This window comes from Sapajus apella, unplaced genomic scaffold (genome assembly GCF_009761245.1).
Source record: "Sapajus apella isolate SASKATOON/1434 unplaced genomic scaffold, GSC_monkey_1.0 scaffold6, whole genome shotgun sequence".
In the NCBI taxonomy this organism is placed as follows: domain Eukaryota; kingdom Metazoa; phylum Chordata; class Mammalia; order Primates; family Cebidae; genus Sapajus; species Sapajus apella.
Genome location: NW_022436946.1, coordinates 29,303,438 through 29,331,195, shown reverse-complemented (window position 1 = coordinate 29,331,195; position 27,758 = coordinate 29,303,438). Strand labels below are relative to the sequence as shown.

General features: G+C 32.3%; 1 non-coding gene across 1 annotated transcript; it reads right to left on the bottom strand.

Moving 5' to 3' along the window:
• Positions 1-14,675: 14,675 nt before the first annotated feature.
• LOC116549886 lies at positions 14,676-14,782 on the bottom strand. Its single transcript, XR_004268143.1, has one exon. It is a non-coding gene; the product is annotated as a U6 spliceosomal RNA (small nuclear RNA).
• Positions 14,783-27,758: the final 12,976 nt, after the last annotated feature.

Genomic DNA, 27,758 nt, shown 5'->3' with positions numbered 1-27,758 from the left:
CCTCCACCTCACCGGTTCCTGTGATTCTCCTGTTTTAGCCTCTCAAGTAGCTGGGTTTACAGCAAGCACTGCTACACCCTGCTATTCTTTTTTTTCATTTTTAGTGGAGACAAAGTTTCACCATGTTGGCCAGGCTGGTCTCGAACTCCTGATCTCAAGTGATCCACCCACCTCGCCTTCCAAGTGCTGGGATTACAGGCGTGAGCCTAAGTACCCAGCCGAAAGACTCATTTTCCTATAGTACCAAGTACATTAGTAGGGTCTGAAAAAATTTGGTGTAATACAGACTTAAGCTGCAATTGTATAATACAAAATAAACAAATTAAAATATGAAAAATTATATGCTAAGTTTCTATTTCATTTAATTATCAAGATGAATTCATTTATCCTTCAGACATGCTATTTTTATTACCCAGCACTGTGATGAATTGTGGTGTTCAGGAGAGTGTCAGTGTACAAAGAAGTATCATAAAGCATATCATGGAAGGTCCAATTGCACTACCCACATGCACAATGCATGTATACAGCACTCAATAGTAATCTTAGTTACATGAATTATGAAACTAACAAACACTCATGTTAGATACCTTGTGGTAGAGCTATGATCAATGCAGTATATTTTACAACCCATGTGTTCACATGTAAGAAATAAATTAATATTAAAAAGTATATGTTTATTTATTTAACATTTAATTGGTATTTTTGTTGCTCTATATTCTTGGTCACCTGGCAGAGAATATAAATTTTTTTCCATTCTATGCTTTGTTTATTGCTATCATATACTTCACACAATTCAGTCTTTCTTCTCTGTCTTTCCTCTACCTTAGTACATCAATGTTCTCTACCCTGGGAACAACCAGAAAAGTATGAGGAGACTGTTTTAAAAAGGTCCCACATGGTGAGATCTGGCTGGAGGTCTCCCGAAGAACCTCTGAGGAGTTTAGTTTTCATAATGCAGCAGGCTTGTGCAATAAAGTAAGAGGAGATATAAAAGAAGAAAACAGTAAAATTTTCAGATAGATGAGAAATCAAGGCTCCGCCACTCATTTAAAACTTTCCACATTGAATCACTGCTTTGCACTTGTGGGCAGTGAATAAAGGATTTTTTTTAAGTAACTATTGAAATAAATAGAGAATTAAAATTGTATAATTTTAATTAATATTGACATCAATATATGGCTATAATCATTGTCTGGAGAGACATAATCTACAGTAGGATCTCCAAGGGGAAGTTAAAATGGTTGAAAACATATGAATATAGATATGCTTGTTGAAAGGAAATGATAGGCATTGGTGTGAAACAGGAAAAGAACATAAACCTATAGACAATGTGGATGGAAAGAATGGCATTAGCGAGAATAAACCAAAAAAAAAAAAAAATTAGGATAAATCTATGTATGTTAGAGCACTTCTTTGGCAACCAGCAAACAGCAAACCATTAAATTCTTCCTTTTGTCCTCTGTGTGATGAATATTACTTTAAGACTGCTGTTTCCATGGCCAAAAAATTAGTATACAACATAACTATCTAGATATCACCTAATAATGTCAAAATGAATTTTTCTCTTACATTAGGTTATGATTCTTGTTTCTATAATTTTATATTTCATCGTATAAGAATTAGCACAGGAAAAGTTGAATTGGGTGCATTTACATAGGCCAATACTGTAACGTAGCTCTAATTTCCAAACTTGATATATGATTAGAGTTCTCCTATACAAAAATACTCAAATGTTTGCATTTAAAGAAAATCAAGAAGATAACACGTTAAGTCCTTTTAGTTACTTCACTAAATTACAAACACTTGGAAGTGACACCTGATTCTAAATTTTATGAAATATATCTATAAATGAAGAAAAGCTACAGACAGACCTCTTCAGGATATCTAATGGTCCTCAGCCAGATTTAAAAAAAAAAAAAGGTACTTGTATAAATGAGATTCAGAGTTTTAGCTATTGCAAAAAGTGTCTTTTTATAAATTAACTTTCTATTATTCTCCTAGCCCCACAAGTGTTAATGTAGTATTTTGTGGTACTTAATGTCAAAGAGAAGCTGCTGAGTTTCTTGTTAGCTTCCAAATGTCACCTAATCACAACACTCAATCTCAAAACTAAAGGTACTAAACATTTTTTTGGACAGATAGTAGATTAAAAATGCCTCTGAATTATACTTGATAGCATGACTTTATATTCAGTTAACTAATGACCATGGAAATGGATTTGGTAAACCAATTTAAACAGAGCAGTTTATCTTGAATCAAGGTGAAAAGATTAAGGACACTCTAGAAAAAAATAATGTGTTATATTTTTATATAAAACCCAGCTTTTTTAAAAAAATAAAAATTTTAATATTTAAATATAGTTTCAAGGTATGAGGGTTATTATGTTTTACAAATTTTAAGACAAAAATTCATATTTAATATCCAAATTTAATTATGTCATTTAATTTTATTTTTGGAAGTTCCACATTGGATAATTAATAGCAGTGTAGAATATATTATCAACTACTCGTTCTATTTTAAACGTATTAACTCAATCTAGTATAATTTTCTCTATGTTATCATAGTTCTGGATATCTGAAAAAGTTACTTTAAAAATATTAGTTGAGAAGTCTACATTTTAGTTTGTCTTTGTCCATTACATTAATAATTTATCTAGTAGATAAAAATATTAACTCTGTAGATTTTTTCTATTTTCCATTTTTGAAAAATTTTGTAATATGTCATGAGTGGCCTTAGCGATTCCACACATAAAGCAGCCTAACCGCTAAACTTCTATTTAACCAAAGAATATGATGAATGGATTATTTTAGGTAATTTAGTAGTGATTTTTGAAAACTAATTCTACACATGTCAATGCCTTTTATTGCTAAGTTTAATAGAATTAAAGCCTTTGTGAAACAAGACATATTATTTTCTAACTTCTTGACATGAGGTACGTGAATTCTATGCCACACCATAAGTGAATAAGCAATTGTCTTCAAACAACAAGGAAGAGTCAAATGAAAGCAAATAAATATTAATAGTACAATTTCCATAACTTCCTTCATGTTAGCCCTATTATTACTAAAAGATATTACTTTGGATATACATGATTGAGAACCACTGACTTAATTAAGTATTTATCCAGGAGAAAAAAGAAAATATCGTATCTTTGTCTTTCATATTGCCAAACAGCTGTGATTTAATTTTACTTTACCATGAGTTTTTCTTACCTATTTTATACTAAAGAAAATACTGAAGAATGAAGCAAAATGGACTACTCAATTTTATTTATAGAGTTGTCAGGTACAAATTGTCTCTCCATATAAAAATATGTTTTGATTGCATTCTAAAATGTTAAAATGAGAGAAAACCATCTCTTGTAAGCCACAGAACCAGTGAAACATCAAATCTATATTCTCCTAAACTTACTGGATAAAGCTTTTTAAAATAAATGATGGAACATTCACATTTTGCCTTTCAAGTAATGACACCTAAGAAGGGCCATGTAAGTACAATTTTCCAAAAGTTTCTAGAAAAAGTTAAACACTGCACAATATTCCATTCTCAATACAATCATGAATATTCATGATAATATATTCATTTTAACTTTCTGGCACTAGGGTGAATATTTCTGAATTAGTATGCCTGATAGAGTACAGCACATTACTGGAAGTTGAAATGAATTCTGGACTCCCTTAACCTTTATACAATCTGTTTTTGAGCTTTTGCCTATTTCTTTTCCTTGCATAACAGCAGCCAAACCCATAAACCCAATGAAAACAATGAGGAAATTAAGTCAGCAAACACAAAACGTCATGAGAAATGATTGCCAGGAAGAGTAATAAGAATTTTTCAAATCTCTATTGGACTGTATTCCCAGGATACCAAGTGGGGAAAAGCCACCATAATATATTGCCTTCACATACAATGACCTGAAATTTATGTATTTTTCTTCAAATGGTATGAAGAATTTAAATATTTGACCTGATAGGTAAATTGTGGAACTTTTTATTAATGTCAAGAATGAGGGAAATAAAGAATGAGGGAAAAGAGAAAGGCAATTTTTTTTAACTTTTTAAAAGATCTACATCTTTTCTATTGAGGTTAATTCAAACAATCATTAACAAGTTCAAATTAGAACAACATAACTAATAAGTACATGTAACAACTCTTGAGTACTTTCTGAAAAGATGTCAACCTTAGGAAATAAAAGGCTAGCTACGTTTCTTAAAGCTTTCTTATATTTGGAGTTTGCCAAAGTGGTTCTTAAACTATTTTGAAAATTAATAGAAACTATTAGACATTTTTTCTTTGTCTTATAAGGTATGCATTTACCTTTAAATGAATACTGTTGGACAGAGTGTTCTTGTCACCCAGGGTGGAGTGCAATGGTGTGATCTCAGCTCACTACAGCCTCGGCCTCCCAAATTCAAGCCATTTTCCTGCCTCAGCCTTCGGAGTAGATGGGATTAAAGGTGCCCACCACTATGCCCAGCTATTTTTTGTATTTTTAGTAGAGACGGGGTTTTGCCATGTTGGCCAGGGTGGTCTCCAACTCCTGACCTTAGATGATTCACCCATCTCAGCTCCCCAAAATGCTGGGATTACAGGGATGAGCCACCAAGGTATAATCTGTGAATAGTTAGTTCCACATGCATATGCCAAGAATAAAGACAGATGATAAACCTGACACCTTGACATAGATTTATAGATTTTAGTGTTTCTAAATGTTGTCCATGAACCAGAAAAAATATCTTAAACATGCACAATTTTTTGCTATATGTTAATTTTTTGAAGAAGAAATAGTACCCAGCTACCTTTTGATGTCATTACAAGTTTAATTTACATAATTAAAAACAAGGAAACACATTTAAAAACCTTTTCCATCCCCCAAAATTGCTATGAGACTAAAATTTCTTAAATTTTATGTGTATGTATATAAGTGTATATATTACCAAAACTATAAAAAACAATTTTAAATGGGTGTGTGTGTGTGTGTGTGTTTCAAGATAATCTAAAAAAAGGCAATTCTAGGACTTTGGTAGCACTATGGGTAGCATTTCAGATTATCATTTAGCAGAGTAAAAGCATTATCCCATCTAAGAGCTTTGACAAGAGCTGTCTGGGTACTGGCAGAAAAGGACATTAGTAACCAAGATGTATCATTTACAATGTGGCCTTTTTATGACTCCTGTCAAGTTACAGCATAATCTGAAGAAAAAAAAAAAAAACATCACTTAAGGTTGCAATGACCTTATAAGGGCTTGTTTTTAAGAGCAGAGGTTAGATAGCACAACACCACGAGTAACTGAATATGATTGTACTGAAGCAAATTTGATAGAATGTCATTTTCTTTAAACTCTGCTTATGAGTTCAATGTCTAACATATGATTAGTTAATACTTCTGCAGACTAAAATATGTCTGTTACAATTTCTAAATTTCTTTCTGATTTAATTTTCTGCATAAAGTTGATACAAACATATGTGCATGATACCTATTAAAATGTCAGCCTCAATATGATAGAGATATAATGAATTACAATATAATCAACTTACAATATGTTATGTTTCTCAGAAATTGAAACAAATAATATTGCTCATCAATGTATGAAGGGAACTAATGTGGAAGATGTTTGATGACAAATCAGAAGACAGTACAATAATTTGTAGTGACCTTAACAAACCTGGTGAATTTTAGAGGATTTGAAATGACCTATTGGAAATAGTAGCACTCTAGAGAAAAGTTACAATTTATTTCAAACATCAGTGAAAGCTTCTAGTCAAGACAGTGGAAACAAAATGCACAGAATAATTTTCTTGCAAATCTTGGAAATGAAAAAAAGAGGTCTGAAAAAAGATAGCATATAAAATAAGTATAATTATAGCATGTATAGTAAATAGACTAGTAGACAATTCTGAAGAAAATACTGCTTATTACAATTTAGAAATGAGGATTTACCACAGAACACAACAGAGGTAAATACGAGTACTGAAAGTGGAAAGATCTGAAGAAAAAATTGAGAAGTTTCCATTTTGTCTAAGAAGAATTTCAGGAGAAACAATCATATATAACAGGGGAAAGAAAATATTCAGAAATAAAGCTTATAATTTCTCAAGAATTGAAAAAAATTTAAACATTAATATTGAAAAAATATTGACTAAAGTTGATTAAAAACAAAACAAAATTCATATTTAGACAAATATTTGTCAATGAAGATTGCAGTGTGTACATAGAAATCCAGCAGACTAGACTTTCCTTCCTTTATGTCCTCTGTCATTTTCTATACATATCTTAATTATTCATGTCTATATGCTTAAACTTATGTGTGTGATTTTTTTCTAATAAACATGGGATCTTTACTTTTACTTTTGGAAATGCTTTCTAACCTTCCATTGTATTTGAAATACCTTGTCATTTCACAAAATATTGTTTTTCCTACTATAATCACCTATAGCTTCTTCTCTGTGTACATATTTTAAATTTCTTTTGATATTACTAGCTTATTATACAAAAAAATAAGATTTATTTATATTTACATCCTCCTTATTTTTCTCTAGTAGCCTGTCCTTAGTAGATCCTTAGTGAGCATTTTATGAATAAAGGAGTAAATGAATGTACGCAGATTAAGATCTTCAATTATTTCCAGCTATCAAATAGGCCCTTATTTAAAAGTTTGCTTTAGTAGAAGGCTTAACATTTTAATACTTTAGTATAAAACACAGTTGGATCTCATGAGTTGTAGTAAAATTTTCTTACTTATAATAAATAGAGGCATCTTCCACAAAGATGATTTTATTTAGTTAATATGAGATAAATAAGGGTTAATGAATAAGTTTTCTTATTCTAGGCAAGTTAAATACAGGAAAGATTATTCAACAATTTCTTACCACATGAGTAATGTGAAGAGATTTTCATTGAAATACAAAAAAAAAAAAAAGAGTAAAAGGATCATAAATTTAAGTGAGTGAGGCCAATAGCATATTTCCTTATACTAGAGATTAATAAACAAAAGTTAAAATTTTAAATAAGATCCATCAATACAAATTTGGAAAATGTCTGAAAACCATGTGTCTTGAATTGCGCTAGTGGGACACTTTAACATCTTGAGCGAGCTTCTTTCAAGCTACATACAGTATTCTATGATTTTATTTTGAAGGTTGGTTCCTTTCTGTTTTGTTTATTCTATCCAATTGGATCAATTTCTCATTTCTCTATTAACATTTTAAATGGTTTTACTACTCCATTGTGAATCAGCTTTCACTTAGTGATTTTATTCTCTTTTCTATCTTCATATTAAAGAATAACCCCTAAAGGCAGTTTGAAAAATGTAACAGAGTAAAAACTATAGAAGAAAATAAGTATGTGAATGGGTAGGTGGAATGAATGAATGGATGGAATATGTATTTATGTACAGATTCTGTCCAGAAAGGCTAGCTGAGATGCAGAATATTGGGAAATGAATATTCTAGCTATCAGGATCTTCTATAAACACTACAGGACTGGCAAACACTTGCTTTTCAGTTGATATCCATACATATGTGTGAATTAATGGTGTATTGTGTTGCATATGCAGATTAGAAAAACACAATACTTGGCTGATAAAAATTATATCATAACTGTCAACTTCAGTTAATTAAAAATGATGATTTTTTCATATGTATTTTTAATAAAGCCACATATAAATCTGAAAGAGCTCTGCAGAAAGATTAAGAAATAATAATTAATATTTGCAGCAAAAAGAAACTAAATGCTTAACTTTGACAAAGGTAACAGGTGTAAGGAGTGGACCATTTTTACCTCAAAACTATGCTAGAGAATGCTATTATAGTATCAGATTGTCTGAGCCATCACATCCTATTTAGATTATGCCTCTGTCATATTGACAACTTTGAATCTCCCAGGTAAATTTCTCAAGAGGAAAAGATGACTAACAGAAAACTTAGTTTAAAATCTCAGTCTTCTCTGGTAACCCAGAAAATATTCTGATAGTGTAGCAATTATCTTCAATGATCTTAGGTAATGGCTGTATGATATGGGGAATGCTCTCTACATCTATTCCTTCAGAAAAACAATCGTGGTTACGGTTGGCATTTTTGAGTGTAAGTGATGCTTCCAAAAGAGCAACTCCCCTGAAAAGTTTGGCAATAAGTAAGATTAATGACTGAGAACCACAAAACTATGTTGGAATCACTGTTATGTATGAAACATCAGGAACATCCATCTCTGTCTTCTTATTCTGAGAATTGCCTAATGGAAAAAACACAGAATTGGAAATCATTTGGTCAAGGTCACAATTTAGACTCTGCTTCAAAGTGGTTGTGTGACCTTGGGCATTTTTCATAAATCTAAGGTTTACCTATGTTACGACAATATGAGTGGATTACATTAGATAGACATTAAAGCCTCTTGCAGTCCAGCTCTAAAATTTTGTAAATCTGAAACATTTGTCAATATATAAGAGACATGTGTACTGTGAATTGAGAGAAACTCCTGCTACCATTTCATAAATAAGTAAATATTTGATTTTAATCTACGAATTTTGAACTTGCTACATTTTTCCTCTCGTTTATACCATTGCAGGCTTATTTCTAATGCCAACCTTTATAATTTAAATTTTAACATCTGACAATTTAAAAACTATTTGGCATGCAATTGTTTACCTAAAAGAGCTAAAGATAAATACTGTGCAGATAATCTGAATAGCCAAGATTTCCAAGTGTTCTGCTTTTCCTAATGCGTTAAAACACTTTAGGTCTGATGTGCTATTTAATTATAGAAAGAAAATTTAGTAGAAATAAACAATCAATTAAATGTTGCTTCATAAAATGACCCACGGCTACTAGAAATACTAAAAAGTACAAATTTCTATAGAAATACCATAGAATTACTTGTTAGAACATATCAGAAAATCTAAATGTAAGCTTAACTCAAGGACAGTAAACATAACTGTGGGTATTAATGCATTTAGTGGTGCTATATGAGACTGGGAAATTTAAAAAGAAAATAGGTTTATTTATCTCACAATTCTAGTGACAGGAAAGTCCAAGAACATGAATGAGCATCTGCTTGGCTTCTGATGAGGGCCATGTGCTGCTACAAAACATGGCAGGGAAGTGGAAAGGTAAGGGGTGTGAGCAAAGAGAGATCCCAAAAAGGAGGAAATAATTGTTTTATAATAACCCACTCTCTCACTAACGAATCATTTCCGATATGAGAGAGAACACACTTATTTCCCGTGAGATAGCATTACTTCATTCATAAGGGATTTGCTCACATGACACAAACAACTCCCACTAGGCTCCACATCCCAATATGGTTACAGTGGCAATAAAATCTCAATATGATTTTTGGCAGGGACAAACCACATTCAAACCATAGCAACTGTGATAATCTCAAGTTGATTTAGTTCCCAGTATAAATATTAAATTTCCTACAATCCCTGATTATAGAAGCCAGGTAAAGAGAAAGTGAATAGCAGAACATAGAGTATGTCCAGTTACCATATATATTAATTTTGTGTGTCAACTTGATTGGACCACAGGACCCACAGATTTGGTTAAACATTATTTCTAGGTGTGCCTGTGAGGGTATTTCTGAATGAGATTAACATGTAAATTAATAGACTGAGTAAAGCAAATTGCTGTCCACTGTGTGGGTGGGCCTCATTCAATTCTTCCGCCTCACACACATAGTGCAGACTCATCAGGAATAAAATCAAGTCTGGCAATAAACAAAAGAGTCATTCTATATAAATTATTATAATAAAAATTAATATTTACTTGAATATTTTCCATGTGTAAGGCTCTGGGATGAACATTTTTACAATTATCATATTTGATTCTGCAAAAAATCCAAGTACTACTAACATTATCTGCATATTGCAGATGAGGCAACTAAAATTGAGAGAGGATAAGTAATGTCCATTTCATATCTGAGAATTAATATCGCTGGTCTTAAAGTAAGATCTGAATAACTTTAAAGTCAATTTTTTAATTAATTGCTATAAATTTTGAATATTGGACTGAAACAATGGCAGAGTGATCCAAGAGAACGAGATTTCCAGGGTCACAGGATGTACTGTTGACTACTTTTTATTCAACAAGCAATCTGTATTAGTCTTTGGTTGAGTAATGCCTTGAATTTTTTAATCTCTATGAAACTCTCATAGAGCAGAAATCAAGAGTCCTTTGCTTTATCCCCCATAGGGGCTACCACAGCTAGGAGGCAGGAATGCTGTGGCTGTTCCATTGATAAATTTTTATTTTATAATATTTTATATACAACTATGCATATGTTATATATTTTTTAATTTAGTTATGTGAAGATCCAAATGAAGCATATGAACACATTGATTATACAAATAGCAATTTTCAAAACAACTTTTTTTAAAGTTAAGGTAGAGGACAGAGAGTCAAATGATTTTTTTCCTCTTGTTTTTATCCCTAAACAACCTTTAATTACAATTCAGATATCAATTTTCTGCCTCTTACTTGCTCTTTCCTACATTGCCCATAAACAGGCAAAAAATTGAATTAGAGGAAAACAAACTACAAAGGGGAAATGATGTTTACCATTTACCATTAAGACAAAAATAAAAATAAAAATAAAATCTCCCAAAAAAAGAATTTGGGGGGCCATTTTCTTTTTCTCCAACCTCATAAATTGTTCATAAATAATGTTCATTATCATCATGTGATTATCTAATAATAAATTTCGGTGACTCTGATTTTCACTAATGAGGAATGATCTATATTCATATTTCTGTAACTTAGTTCAAGTCCATCTTCTCCTCAATTTTAGTAACTGAAGAGATATTTCCTCAGTAAGTGAAGCATATGACCAGCTTCATAAACTTTACTCTTCTTATAATGCTTCTCTCTACAAAACTAACAAGTAGAATATATTCCATTGTAAGAGTAAAGTTATAAAAGAATTTAAGGAAATAGCTTTGGTAGTAATACATAAGGCTTTTGCTTCCACATGGCAACAGAGCTATGGGAGAATCGGAGAGGTGTTCTTATTTGCATAGTAAACATTGTGATTGTTTTTCCTGTGGAAATAGAAAGTATGATACAGATGGTGTGCATTTGCTGGCAATTTTATCTTGGGAAGTTAAACTTACCTTATTTGGATGCATATGTTCTCCAGAATTTTACCGGTGACATCAGTTGGATTACCTTCTTCATAAAAACTATTAGCTAACAGATAACCTCAAAAATTCAGAAACATGACTTTACATAAACTGTGAGTTATGAGGAAATGTATCAGTTTTTAACATTTTTAAAATTCTGTATAGATATTTTCCCATAAAAATAAATGTTTAAGTAACTAAAATAACTTTGATATATTTCTATTTTTTCATTCTTAATGATAAAACTATCCTTTTTGGGGAGAGGGGAATTCATCTTTTTTATTTCATTATACAAACTGTGTTTATAATTTATATAAACTGAAAATTTTAAAATTATACAAGCATATATTCCTTAGGACCAGGAATATAAGATTATTTTTATCTTTTATATTAAGTTTGGGAGGTGCATGTGCAGGTTTGTTATATAGGTAAACCCATGTCATGGGGGTTTGTTGTACAGATTATTTTGTCACCTCAGTATTAAGCCTAGTGCCAATTAGTTATCTTTCCTGATCCCTCCTTCCACCTTCCACATGCCACTATCTGATAGACCCCAGTATCTCTTGTTCCCCTCTATACGTCTATGTGTCCTTATCATTTGGTTCCCACTTAAAAGTGAGAACAGGATCTTTTTGATTCTTACATTAGTTTGCTAAAGATAATGACCCCAGCACCATTCATGTCCCTGCAAATTACATGATTTTATTTTTTATGGCTGCATAGTATTCCATGGTGTATATGTACCATATTTTCTTTATCCAGTACATTTCCTCATCCAGACATTTAGATTGATTCCATGTCTTTGCTATTATGAATAGTGCTGAGATGAACATACACATGCATGTGTCTTTATAATAGAATGATTTATATTCCTTTGGGTATTTACTCAGTAATGAGATTGCTGGGTTGTTTAATTTTAGGTCTTCAAGAAATCACCACACTATATTCCATAATTTCTGAACTAATTTACACTCTTATCAACCGTTTTTAAGTGTTCCTTTTTCTCTGCAACCTCAAGAGCACCAGTTATTTTTAAGTTTTTAACAGTAGCTATTCTTATTGGTGTGAGATGGTTTCTCATTGTGGTTTGATTTGTATTTCTCCAATGATCTGTGATGGTCAGCTTTTAAAAATATGTTTATTGTATGTCTTCTTTTGAAAACTGTCTGTTCATGTCCTTTGCCCACTTTTTAATGGGATTATTTGGTTTACTTGTGACTTTATTTAAGTTTCTTATAGATGCTGGATATTAGACCTTTGTCAGATGCATAGTTTGCAATAATTTTCTCTCATTATATAGGTTTTCTGTTTACTCTGATAGTCTCCTTTGCTGTGCAGAAGCTGTTTGGTTTAATTAGATCAATTTGTAAATTACTGTTTTTGTTGCAATTGCTTTTGGTGTTTTTATCATGAAATATTTGCTGGTTCCTGTGCCGAGAATTGTTCCATCTAGGTCGTTTTTCAGGGATTTTTGTAATTTTGCTTTACATTTTTAAATCAATCTTCAGTTGATTTTTTATATGGCGTAAGGAAACAGGTTAAGTGTCAAACTTCTGCATATGGCTAGCCGGTTATCTCAGCAACATTTATTGAATAGAGAGTCCTTTTCCCATTGTTTTTTTTTTTTTTTTTTTTTTTTTTTTTTTTTTTTTTTTTTTTTTTTGTCAGCTTTGTCAAAGATCAGATGGTTGTAGTTGTGTGGTCTTATTTCTGGGCTCTCTATTCTGTTCCATTGGTCTGTGCATCTGTTTTGTACTAATACCATGCTGTTTTGGTTACTATAAACTTGTAGTATAGTTTGAAGTTAGGTAGCATAATACCTCCAGCTTTTTCTTTCTTTTTTTCCTTTTTTTTTGTATTTTTTTTTTCTTTGTTTGTTTTCTTGTTTAGGATTACATTGGCTATTTGAGCTTTTTTTGGTTTCATATGAATTTTAAAATAGTTTTTACTAGCTCTGTGAAGAATATCATTGATAATTTGACAAAAATAATTTGTGCTGAATCTACACATTGCTTTGGACTAGTATGTCCATTTTAATGATGTTGATTCTTCCTATCCATGAACATGGAATATTTTTCCATTTGTTTGGTCTTCCCTGATTTCCTTGGGCAGTGTTTTGTGGCTCTCCTTGTAGGGAATCTTTCACCTCCATGGTTAGTTAGCTGTATTCCTGCTATTTTGTTCTTTTTGTGGCAATTCTGAATAGGATTGTGTTCCCGATTTTGCTCTTGGCTTGACTGTTGTTGATATATAGGAATGCTAGGGATTTTTGTACATTGATTTTGCATCCTGAGACTTTGCTGACCTTGTTTATCAGATTAAGGAGATTTGGGGTCAAGACTATGGTGTTTTCTAGATATTAGATCATGTTGTCTGCAAACAGGAATAATTTGTCTTTCATTCTTCCTATTTGGATGTCTTTTATGTCTTTCACTTCCTGATTGCTCTGGCCAGGACTTCCAACAATATGTTGAATAGCAGTGGTGAGAGAGGACATCCATGTATTGTGCTGGTTTTCAAGGGGAATGCTTCCAACTTTTGCCCATTAAGTAGGATGTTGGCTGTGGGTTTGTCATAGATGGCTTTTGTTATTTTGAGGTATGTTCCTTCAATACCTAGTTTGTTGACAGTTTTGTTTTTGTTTTGTGTTGTTTTGTTTTTGTCTCTCTGTTGCCCAGCCTAGAGTACAGTGGTAAGATCTCAGTTCACTGCAACCTCTGCCTCGTGGGTTCAAGTGATTCTCATGCCTCAGCCTCCTGAGTAGCTGGGACTACAGGTGCACACCACCATGCCCAGTTAATTTTTATTTTCCTTTTTTGTACTCTTATTACAGATGGGGTTTCGCCATGTTGTTCAGGCTAGTATTAAACTCCTGGACTTAAGTAATCCATCTGGTTCAGCCTCCCAACGTGCTGGAATCACAGGCATTAGTCACCATGCCTGGCCAGTTTGTTGGGAGTTTTTAAAGTAAAGGTGTGTTGAATTTTATCAAAAGCCTTATCTACATCTATTGAGATAATCATGTGGCTTTTATCTTTAGTTCTATTTATGTGATGAATTCCATTCATTGATTTGTCTATGTTCAATTAACCTTGCATCCCAGGGATAAAGCCTGCTTGATTATGGTGGATAAGTTTTAGATGTGCTGCTGGATTAATTTTGCCAGTACTTTGTTGAGGATTTTTGGATTGATGTTCATCGAGGATATTGGCCTAAAGTCTTCTTGTGTGTGTCTGTGTGTGTGTGTGTGTGTGTGTGTGTGTGTGTGTGTGTGTATGTGTGTCTGCCAGGTTTTCATTTCATGATTATACTGGCCTCATAGAATGAGCTGGGGAGAAGTCCCTCCTACTCAATTTTTTGGAATAATTTTAGTAGCAATGGTACAAGCTCTTTTGTGTACATCTGACAGAATTTGGCTGTGAATCCATCTGGTCCTGGGCTTTTAAGGGTTGGTAGGATATTTATTACTCCTTTAATTTCAGAGCTCATTATTAGTCTGTTTAGGGATTAAATTTCTTCTTGGTTCAGTCTTGGGAGGGTGTATGTGTCCAGAAGTTTTGTAAAAATATGGAACATTTCATGAATTTATATGTCATCCTTGTGCAGGGGCCATGCTAATCTTCTCTGTATCTTTCTAATTTTAGTGCATGTGCTGCCAAAGTGAGCACTAGAAGATTTCAAAAGACAATCATATTCATTATTAGTGATAAATTTGTTTGCTCAAGAAACTGTTATTCCAATCTTAGAAGTGTCCTGTCTAAAGTCCATATATAAAATATAATTTGAAACATCTTAAAATTATCTGGCTACCTTTAAAAATAATTTTAAAACTCTATCCTAATTATCAGACTAGTAGAAATAGGCATATATTAGGTGGCTAATATCCACTTGATGGATTAAGTTATTTCGGATAAAAATTTTGTTGTTTTAAGTGAGCCAGGCCACTGGTAGTAAACTGTATACTTATTTTGTTTTGCTAGTCTTTTGTCATTATGCATATTAATTTTTGCTTAACAATGATGAAGAAAGCAAGAAATTACTTGTCAGCAAAAGATGCTAACAAATGGTACTGAGACATATGAAATCATGAAATAAATATAAAATATGCTATAAAATATTTATGTTTTATTTTTATTCTGGTGAAAGTTTGTAGAATGATTAACATTTATTTCTTAGCATGTTATTTTTTACAATTTTTTGCTACACTTGTATCAGAAACATATAATGTATTTTAATTTTACTGTTTGTTATTAATAAGCAGTTCTCAAATTTATGTGCCTTAAAACAATATAATTTTGATTTTTGTTCAAGTATATTTCCTGCACAGATTGACAGATACCTCTACTCATTGTAGTTGGTAAGGAACCCAAACAGATGGAGCATCCACCATGTAAAATATATCCCTCTCTATGTCAGTCTCACACAGGCAATTATATATTATTGGAAATAATATACAGAATTTATTTACCGGAATTACATGGAACCAGCACATACTTACAAATGAACCAGAAAATACAATCCTACCATTTTTCCTGGAAGACATAGAGGTGGAATTATTATTTTGGCATCAAAACGGCTACTACATTGTTCATTATATTATTTGTTGTAACAACAATTTATATGTATTGTAAGTTAGCATAGTGTAGTGATTAGACGTATATATTCTTAAATATATATATTTAAATTGTGGCTCTGCCATTTAACTAGCTGTAAGTTCAGCTCTCTGTTTTGTAGTTTTTTCATCTGAGTATTTTGATACTTTCTATAAAGCATTGTTTTGAGTATTAAATATGGTAATATAGGTTTAAAACACTTAGAACATTGCCTTGCAAGGATATTCCTATAATTTTAGGAAATTTATCATAAATCCTATAAATTTAAGATTAAGAGTTAGATTTGATCTAAGATTTAAATTTACATAGTGTGCAGAGTTAAGTAAGTTATCTATCCCTTGAATGTTTGTGCATCTAGAGATTCAAATAAAGATACAAGGGGAAAATGTTCAACTGTGACCTTGTAGGGGCTGTGTCTTACATAGGCAAATGTAGCTTGGCTAACTTTCTAATGCTGACAGGGACAAGGGAAAGTAGAGAAGAGAAGTTCAGACTCTGGTTCAGTAGCAAGGCTGCTTCCACAGCTTTTGGCAAGGGACTGAAATGAATGAGAGGTGAGGACTTTATCTTTTGTTGCAAAGGTGATAGTTAATTTTCTGGTTCTGTCATGAAAGCAACTCCTAAAGCAGCAACAGTAGAAACTCTGATTAGCAATAATGAGAAAGAGTCTGTTATTGCATTTACATGGTTGATACAGAGAATATTCATAAAATTACCACAAGGTATTAGTATTGGTCAACTTTGGGAAATGCCTTAAGCCTATAACACTTTCTTAAGTATACTCTTGGTGAGGACATATTCTTCACCTTGTTGGAAATACGATTTTTTATCAAAATTAATGGCTGAAGCATAACCTGGATGATTAAACATGGTAATACCATTAAAAAAGTAAGTGCAACTATGAAGTAATTGTACTAGAGTTCTATGGCTCACAAAACAATACAACAGGCATTTGTTTAAACAAGTTTTAAAAAGTTTCATATATGAGCAGAATAAATTTCTAACCTGATCTCTTTAAAAGTGAGCATTTGTTTGAAGATACAGATATAATAATATGAAAGTATTTTAATTAAAATATAACATGCATATATAATTCTATAGGTTCATATATCGATTGTGTATTTATTAACTAACTTTTGATTTATGGAAGAATATTAAAGCAACCGAATGTCTTGATTTGGTATATTAAACTCACACAGATTTTTCAACTCATGATATATATTGTGTAAATAGGTTTTATTGGGGAAAAATCATATAGTGTAAGAAGAAAGCACATGATTATTTGTTATTTTGTGTCTATGACTAGGTCATCTGAAAAAGTTCTTGCTGTTTATTTGTGAGTAGACTCTTTGGCAAGCTACAAGTCTTGTTAGCACAATGTTAACACTGACATTTATCTTTTATTCTTCATTGCCTCCAAATATTTAAATAGAATAGTATTCATAACAACAAAAAAAATAACCTAAGGAAGATTTTAAAAAATCCAATCAAAGGATCCATTGTGGTGCTCAATTAGGGCTTCTAAGAGCATTCAGGTGAATGGATTGCCTGCTCCTTATTCTGGTTCCTGAAATCAACCTGTGCCTGATCTATGTTGCTGGACATGTAGTTGCTTAGAGTGTAGAGACCTAGTTAGGTGACCTATTTCTTTTTATTTTTCTCATTCAACTTCTTAACAGAAGTATTGGAAATGACTTATGCATATGAATCAGAGCAAGCATTATATCCAGTATAAAGGTCAGCTATGCATGAAAATTTGGGGGGCTTGGATAAAGTTGAGCTTCCACATAATGACCTTGCATGAAATGCAGATCAGGTGTGTAAGCAAAGAGAGTCTTCCACTGCCCACCTACAACTCAGTCTTCTAGAAAAGTGATCTCAGGTATAAACTCTACTGTTGGCTTTTAGAGAAAGAAAAATTACCAATCTCTAGTCAACTGATTGCTATGCAACCTAAATTCCAAGGTTTCTTTAGGGCCATCTACTTGTCACTAGATCACACATTTCAAAGTCCTGTCTACATAATCTCAAAACATCAGATATAATTGAAAGAATAGTCAATCAGCATGATCCTGAAAACCCAAAGCTATGGTTAAGCTTCCAGGTTCATCAAAATGGGTCTTAAAAAAAAATCAACAGGAAAAATAACTGTTGTATAGCACACAAGTTTATTATAACTTATCTAAAACTCTCTGTACTACAAGTATTGTAGAATTTAGAGGATTTTAAAAAATATTTTAGAAACATAATACACTACATATGTATGTACTATGTGACATCCCAGTGGGGTCTCTGGGCAAGGGCACATAATCAAATATGGTAATATTTGTGTATCAAAATATGTCAGTATTCAACTACTTGAACTAGTAGGCACATATCAGTTGAGATCAGGTTTGCCATGAATGTCAAAAAATTTTGTTTTAAAGCTTTTTGATTTTTAATTAAATTTAATAATCATGGATTTGAATTTCAGTTTTATTCCGCAAGCCAAAAATGAGGAACACTCAGATACATTAACCTTAACTAAAGTGCTCACAAAATTTCAAATTTAACATCATAAAGATCACATGAATTTATATTTTAAATGATTGAGCTCTTTTTTTAATCTTATCAATACCAGCCAACTTGGTGACATTTAGAAGGTGCCAAGAATAAAAGATCAAGGTCAATGCAAACATGTGCTCAAAATCGTCAAAGAAATTGGTCACAAAATGTACAGCAAGAACTTCTTGTTAATAGACTGAGTCAAAGATGCTAAATACAGAAATATGGACCAACTATTTAGTTCTAAATATTAATACTTAATCCAAGCAGTTGCTTGAATTTGATTATTTTGAACATTCAGAATGAATTTTTCGTTTTCATCTGACTATGTAGTAGGATCCAAAAAAGAACAAATGACTGCAAGAGAAAAAATTTAGTGATGAATGCTTATTATAAATGTACATGTACGTATGTGTGTAAAGTAATATTGATATCACATGAAATTAATGAGATAAAATTAGAGAGTGATGAATTTCAAGATCATGTTTAAAATTTGAATACACATGAGAAAGAAGTAAAATTTTACCCTATAAAGCATGATCCTTCTATTTATCTATTTAATTATTTATTTTATACTCATGCATATATTCAGTTAGCCAAGTAATACTAATGAATTCTGGGGGTACATAAATTAACATAATATAAAACTGGCTCTGAATTGCTCACAATCTTCACGTACTAAGTTACACTTGCTTTTTCTCTATTGGTAAAGTGTACTTTCAATTAGTGAAATCATGGGTATCTTTAAATTTTGAGAATAGGTTCTCTGTGGCTGGAAAGATATTTTGGATTTTGACCCTGGTTGTAAAATTCAAGTAGTGTGTCTGAGGCTTCACCTCCTTTTTCGCAGCAGTCTCCTTCCATTTGCTCTGCATATAACATAGGAATTTGCCATTACTGTACTCACACAATACTACATTATGTGGTTTATCAGTCCATTTTCACACTGCTATAAAGAACTAACTGAGACTGGGTGATTTATGAAGAAAAGAGGTTTAATTGACTCAGAGTTCCACAGGCTTAACAGGAAGCACAACGGGGAGGCCTCACAAAACTTACTATTTATTATGGCAGAAGGCGAAGCAGGAAAAAAAAAAAAAAACATATCTTACAGAGTGAAAGCAAAAATAAGTACCTTACTTTTAAACGATTAGATCCCATGAGAACTCACTCATGATGAGAACAGCTTGGGAAAAACTGCCACCATGATCCAGTCATCTCTCATCATGTCCCTTTCTCGACATGCAGAGATTATTACAATTCAAGGTGAGATTTGCGTGGTGCTGAACCACATCACGTAGTGAAAGAAGTATGAATGTTTAAAGAAGCTCTTGGAAAAAATTAAGTCTTTACTTTTATTTTTATTTCCTCCTGTACCATTTGGCTACCACATAGATTCTAAGGAAGAATCTGTTCTTTGATGGGCAAAGATTTGAGCTTAGAAACTAATTACCTTCTGCCAGTTAACAGATTTATTTTAAATTCCTTTGGGAATAGGAAAAAAGAGCTTCAGCTTTGAAGTTACTTAATGCTTTGTACTAACACATTAACTTTTTCTTGATGGTATATATTGATTTAAATCACTTATTACAGACTTTATTTGTCATTCTATTCTCCAGGAAATCATTTCTGGAGAATTTGAAGAGATTGTAGTTTATATTTCTTACAATTTATCAACTTCAAGTTGAGTTTCTTTTTGTGGAGAATAAAATAATTAAATCACAACAGTACCATGCCAATGTCAATAGGAATACCAACATTATTTTGATTAAACTGGCTAACAAGACCATTTTAAAGTGACTTTTTAATAATAATTTGTTGGGGAAAACAAGAAATATCCATACAAAATATGGCTAAAATGATTAAAATGTCATCTTACCTAAATAATGACATATACTAAATTTACCAGAAAGCTACCTCTGCGTGGCTATTCTTGTCATCGACTCCCCACCACTGCTTTCCCAGTGAAGAAACAAAAGTACCTGTGAATGCCTGATATTGACCTACGTATCCTCAATTTTATTTTGCCTAATATCTCAATGTCCCATAGGCATAATCTTTCATAGAGCTGATCGAAGTTGCCTTTTGAAATACAAAGCTCTTAAAAATTATAGGAACTTGGCTCCTTTGTTTCCCTTTTGTAAAATATTAAAAAAAATTTGCAAATTTGTGGCATATTCAGTGAGGCAAGTATTGGTTCCATTGATTTATCTACTTTTTCAAGTTCTTTTTCATTATTTCAGCATTATTCTTTTACATTTTATTGTTTATTTGTGCTCTAGGTTGATTGTTCTCTTTTTTTTATTGCTTAATAGAAAATTTTAAGTTCTTGATTTGAGACTTATTTCCTAACATAAGCATGTAAAAACCTTATATTTCTCTGTATGCACACCTTGTTTGCATGTCACAAATTTTGATATGTTGACTTTTTTCAATGATTTACCAATATTTACTAATACTTTTTGTGATTTTTAGAAAACTGGAACTATGTTGTTTGACTCCATATTTGTTATTTAGAAGTATGTGTTTTTACTTTCCAAATACCTAGGGATTTTCCCATTTTCTTGTTGATTTCTAATTGAATTTTACCATAATCTGAGAATACACTGCTATGATTTCAATCCTTTCAAATGTATAAATACTTGTTTTTAGGCTTAGTAGTATGTTTCATCTTGAACAATGTTCTACATGTACTTGAAAAGAACATGTATTCTGTTGCTGTCAGGAAGAGTGTTTTATAAATATCAGGTAAAGTCTGTTGATCGTATAGTTACGTGTTAAATATAATTGTTGATTCTCTGTTTAGTTATAATTGAAAGTGGCATGTTAGTGCTTCTGACTCATATGTTTTGTTGTTGCTTTCTCATTTCAAGTCTGTCAACTTTTGACTCCTATAATTTGGGACTCTGTTATTAGTTGTAAATTCTCCTATAATTGTCATATCTTCTTAATAAATTGAATCTTTTATCTTTATGAAATGTTACTCTTTGTTATACATAATTTATTTTACTTTAAGCTGATTTTGGTATTATATTAGTAAAGTCAATGCACCTCCCTACTGCTTACTGATTCCATAATATACTTTTTGATTTTTTACTTCCAAACTATTTCTGACTTTGACTATAAATTGTCTCTTTTTTGACAGCATGCAATTGTATCTTGTTTTTCATTTTTGTCTTACCTAAGAATCTCTGCATTTTGTTTGGAGAATTTCGCCCACTCACCTCTTGATATGGCAGGATTTATCTTTGACACTTTGCTTTTGTTTTCTATATATCTTATGTATCATTTACCCTCTTATATACAGCCTTCTTTAGGGTTAAATATATTTCTAATATACAATTTTAACTCTTTAGTTGTTTTTTTCCCCTCATTTCAAGAATCATTTTCTTATTGACTGTCACAGGAATTACAATATAATTGTTATTCATACCAATTCTACTTCAGATTAATACTAACAGTTTTGTTAAATATGGAGGCTTTGTATATATTCAAAAAAATGTAAGCTTCTTCTTACTTTTGAGATTTCCTTAGAAAATAAAATCAACAAGATGGCAGAGTAAGAGATACCAGCCTTCATATCCCCCCACACACAGAAAACAACAGGATAGATAACTAAAGTAAAAATAAAGATAGCTTTATGCGGTTCAATTAAGAACCTGTAGCAGCATGGCAGGGAAAATAAGTAGAAGAAAAACTGCACAGAAAGGATTGCTGGGGAGATCAGTATACCTGAGATGTTGGTAGATAGCTAGGAACAAAGAAGAAGGGTGTTACCACATTCCCAGTGACCTGCGCTGCAGAGGACACTAGCAGCTTTCACTGCTAATGTAATCAATAGCTATTGCTGCTGCAGATGCCCCAGAGAAAGAGAAGTTGTTATACTGCTGTTATGCCACCCATGGACTGGGGCCACCACACCTTAAAATCCACAGGCACTCAGGACCCTGGAGCTGCAGGCTCTCAGTACATGTCTATGTTGGCTGAAGATTTCAGCTCTGCAGCTGCACCATACCCACCCACACTTTAGACACCATAGCCACTGCCTTTGCATGCTTGCCTTGCCCTGGGCCATGGAACCGTGGTTGCTCTGCACACATCTGTACTCCAAATCTCAACTCTGCTGCTAGCCAGTGAACACCTGTTCCTCAGACATACAAACCACTGCCACAGCAAACTAGCCTGTGCCCTTGTCCCCAAAACCACTGTTGCTCTACCTGTGCCAGCACTGAAACTGGGGTAGTTATGCACAATCTCCAGACTCAACTTCCATAGCTACTCTGCAAGCATTCATGCCTAGGATATTGGAGACACCACCAAAGTGCAAGAACCCATGCTCTGCACCAGAGAGCAGCTGAAGTTCTGTGTGTGCCTGCACTCTGTACATCAGCTCCCTAGCTGTTGAGTTGTCTCTCTGTGTTCTAACATAGCTTGCTGAGTTTTCCTAAAATAATTATCATGTATTTTTTGACAGGTAACTTACAGATATCCATTTCTATTGGGACCTTGTGTCAAGAGTGATGAGTCATGACTTTCCTCCTGAGAGAAAGAGATCAGGAGAAACATAACAGCTTTCAACGTGAAAGACCCTACAGCCCTTTCCATAGCTATGGATGTCCACAGACTTGGTCACCCTGAATCCTAATAATCTCCACTGATGCCAGCCTAAGTTATAAAGCTTGATGGAGACTACATTGTTGTGCCCTCATTGGACTCAAAACCGTAACATCGCATGCAGCCAATGCCATCAGAATCAAACATATATGAAAGCTTTTCTTCTCTGAAATCAATCTGTAATGTCTGGGAGAGAGGTGACTCTTTTATTACATGTGCAAGTATTGTCAGAAGACAAGAAGAAACATGAGAAGCCAAGAAACCATCATACCACCATAGAATCACAAGAATTATCCAGTAACTGGGTAATAAATAGTTATCTATGAAATAGTCGTCAAGGAATACAAAGTACTCATTTTAAGGAAGCTCAGTCACCTGCAAGAGAGTACAGAAAGGCAACCTAATGAAATTAGGAAAACAATACGCAAACAAAATAATAGGTTCAATCAAGAGATATAAATAACAAAAAAAGAACCAAAGAGAAATTCTGTGACTAGAATACAATACATGAAATTAAAAAATGCAAGAAATAAAGAAGTTTTATGAAAATTTAATGATAAGCACAAAGAACACATCTATAGTAGATGAATAAAAGATAAAGAGAAAAAAATGATCAGAAAAAAAAAATGATAAAGCGACTATAGTAAGTCCTTACCTAGAAAGTATTACCTTAAATGTGAATGCATTAGAATTTTCAATCAAAGACATAGAGTAGGTGGATAAATTTTAAAAACCTAACAATATGCTGCATGCAAGAAACTTACTTCACCTTTAAGGACTGAAACTGAAAGGACAGAAAAAGGTATTGTATGCAAATGAAAACCAAAAGAAAGCACATATATGTACACTTATAACAGATAAAATAGACTTTTAATTAAAAACTATAAAAAGAGAAAAATAAGGTCATTATACAATGATAAAGGAGTCACTTTAGCAAAAGAATATAACAATTATAAATATATATCATCTCAAATTGGAGCACCTAAATTTATGAAGAAATATTAACAGATGTAAAAGGAAAGATAGATGATAATACAATAACAGTAGAAATCTTTAATACTGTACTTTCAACAGTGGATAAATCATCCATACAGAAATTCAGTAAAGAATATTGAACTTGAACTACGCTTTCAACCCAATGCACACAACATACCAAAACTTATGAGATATAGTGAAAGAAGTTCTAAGAGGACAACTTATGGCAATAAATACACACATTAAGAAAGAAGAAGGATCTCAAATAAACAACATAACATTATACCTCAAGAAAAAAATTTAAAAAGTACAAACTTAGCCCAAATTAAGGAGAAAGAAGGAAATAATAAAGGTTATAAAGATAAGAGCAGAAATAAAATTGAGATGAGAAGAAGAATAGAAAAGATCAATGAAACTAAGAGCTGGCTTTTGGAAAAGAATAAAATTGACAAACTACTAATTAGGCTAACTATAAAAAGGAAAAAAAACTGAAGTAAACAAAATAAGAAATAAAAGAAGAGACATTAAAATTTATGCCAGATAAATATAAACAATCATGAGACTGCTATGAACAGTTATATACCAACAAACCAAATAACTTAGGAGAAATGGATAAATTTCTAGGCAAAGACAATCTTCCAAGATTGAATCATGAAGAAATAGAAAATACTAAGAGACCAGGAACAAGTAGGAAGATTGCCTGAGAAATAAAAAGTCTCCTATCAAAGAAAAGCCTAAGACCTAATGACTTCACTGCAGAATTCTACCAACCATTGAAAGGAAAATTAATGTCTGTGCTTCCCTAACTCTGCCAAAAAATGTGATGAGAAGAAAACAATTCCAGACACATTTTACAATGCCAGTAGTGCCCTTATACCAAAATCAAACAAGATTACAAGAAAAAAAATTACAGGCCAATATCACTGATAAGCACAGATGCAAACAATCTCAACAAAAAATCAGCATACTGAATTTGGCAGCACATTAAAATGATCACATGTCATTATCAAGTCCGATTTATCCCTGGATGTAAGGATAGTTTAGCATATGCAGATCAATAACTGGGAAACACCACATTAACAGAATAAAGGAGAAATATCATATGATCATCTTAATAGCTGCATGAAAGACATTTGACAAAATTCAACAAACTCTCATGATGGATAATAAATTGTTAAGCTAAGCGTCTGTTAATGGGTGAACGGATACAGAAAACATGGTGTGCATGCATATAAAATGGGATATTCAGCCTTAATAAAGAAGGAAATCCTGCTATTTGTGACAACATGGATGCACCTGGAAGATATCATGGTAAGACCCAGAAAAGCAAATGCTGTGTGGTCTCACATATATATGGGATCTAAGAAAGTTAAACTCACAGAAGCAGAAAGTGAAAGGGTGGTTACCAGAGATCAGGTACAGAGGAAATGGGGAGATGTTGCTCAACAGGTACAGGCTTGCACTTATAAGGTGAATAATTTCTGGATACCTAAGACCTAGTTATATAATGTACACTTGATACTTGCTAAGAGAGTACATATTAAGTATCCTCACCACACACATTCACATAGGTAGCCATCTGAAGTGATGGTTATATTAGTTAGCTTGACTGTGGTAATCATTTTACAATGTGTACATACATAAAAACATCAAGTAATGTACCTTGAATATACACAATAGTTTTTGTCAATTGTACTTCGAAGAGCTGGAGAAAGAAAGAATAGAGGAAGGAAGGAAAGAAGGAAGAGAGAAGGGGGTACAGTAGAGGCATGAGAAACATATTAAGTTTTCAGTATTAAACAATTTTTTAATATTTCAGTTATGGATATAACAAAGTTTACACTGAGTCATACAAGTGGTCTTAGTATATACTGAGTCATACTAGTGGTAGTTGTAATAATAATAAATTTATCATGTATTCCTGTAAAACCTGTCAATCTCATCTGTATTATCTATCTCAAAAAGAACTAAGCAAGTATTGCTAGCTTTTCATTAATATCAGCAGTGTATCGATTGTGTCCACTTGTTTACAATCAACATAATTATTCACTTTTTTTCTTTTTTCTATTCTTATCTAAACTGGATTTAGAAAATCCTGATGTGGTAGAAATGTCAGCATTATTGTTCTCTATTGCCAAAGAAAATTATATGAATGCCAGTGACTGCTCTGACATCATGACACTATATAAGAGAAAGGTGCTTTTTAGAGTTTGTTGTGTCATCTTGAGAAATTCAATTAACCTCTTAATCTTTATTCTCCCTCTTTCTCTCTCTCTCATATATGAGATTAGAATTAAAACTAGATGACATCTAATGTCAACATTTGCATTCTATTTTAAAGAGAAAAACATCAACACAGGTTTCCTAATGTATTAAAGTTTTAATATTTAAGGGACAGTCTGGTAATAAATGTAATGATAAGAGTATCCTACCAAGTATGTTTCTCTGTGGTATTTTGAAATCTTAGAAGTTTCTAAGGATTTCAATCATGGGATCTATTAGTTACTCTATTTGATACAAATATAATTCCACAATGTCTTTTCTTAAGGTTGAAACCTAAAATTGTTACTAGGCAAGCTAAAGAGTTAGTAAGCATGACATGGCTGAGAAGCACTCCGCCCTACCCCTGTTTACATTTTCTCATGATCACCAGGAAAGTCCATTTTCATCTTGAGTTACATGGAAATGCATAGTTCTCACCCTTACTGCATTCAAGCGGCCTAAAAAGGCTTCGCAAGCACTCTAAAATTTTCCTCTTTTTTTTCTCATTTATATTTTGCTCAGCCTCTTGAACTTTACAACTCTCAAGGAGCAATCTTTTTTTGGCAGGAAGCTGCATGAGTGATCACTCAAGTGAGCAGTGTTATCTACCCGAAAGATGACAGTGGAAATCGCATGATTTGTAAGAGAAGAAACTGTCACAATCTGAATGGTGTTTCATTATGAGTTTAAGCCAGAGTATATGTTCACACAAACCATTCCTCTTACACCATCCTCAAATTATCTTGCCTTATGAAATTCAAGTTATGAATGTTCATGTAGGTTTAGCTCAGAAGGGCAACTTGTGTTTTAATTAATGTTCTTAAAAAGTCTTAAGGTGAAAAATGCTATAAACTACTGGGGGTAATATGATGAGTTCTAGAGTGATGTCTTTTATTAAATATTTTACTTAAGTTTCAGCCAATGTTTAGCATTTGCTTAATGCTAAATACAGACAGATTACCTCAATATACTTCATAAAATATAAACATAAAATAAACTTTATAAAATACTAAGGATTTATTATTTTCCATATGACAAATTTCTGAGGATTATTTGAAAAGCAAAGTTTTCTTACTTTAATTGGTAGTGGTGAAGGCATTTGCATATGATTAACCATTTGGCACAGAGCCTAAGGCAAGGAGAATTTTACTGCTGAAATATTAACTTTGTAAAATAATTAAAATTTCTAAATAAATTAGATATGAACACATTTTAAAGGGTCTGCTTATTTTGAAACAAGAAGTACATACAGTATTTTTTCTAGGAAAAGCAGTGTAACAGGACAAATTGATTTTAGGCAAATTATCAGTTTTCTGATGTCCTCTGACTGTCTTTATCTACAAGTGAAGAACTTGTCATAAAGGTCTCTTCTCATTATTAAATTACAATTTTATTTCTTAAAATAATAATTCCAAGATCCTCAAATCATACATAGGTTATGGATAAATAAAAACTTGTGTCCTGTTTGAAGGTTATGAAAATTTGGGGAAAACTGCTGATTAATTTGTTTTTATATTGAACATATATATTATAGTTGAATTTTCAATATCAATTGTCTTTAATAATATGTTTTATATTGATATTTTCATAATTCAAACGTCAACAACAGCACTTATATTCATTCAGATTTCCCTGA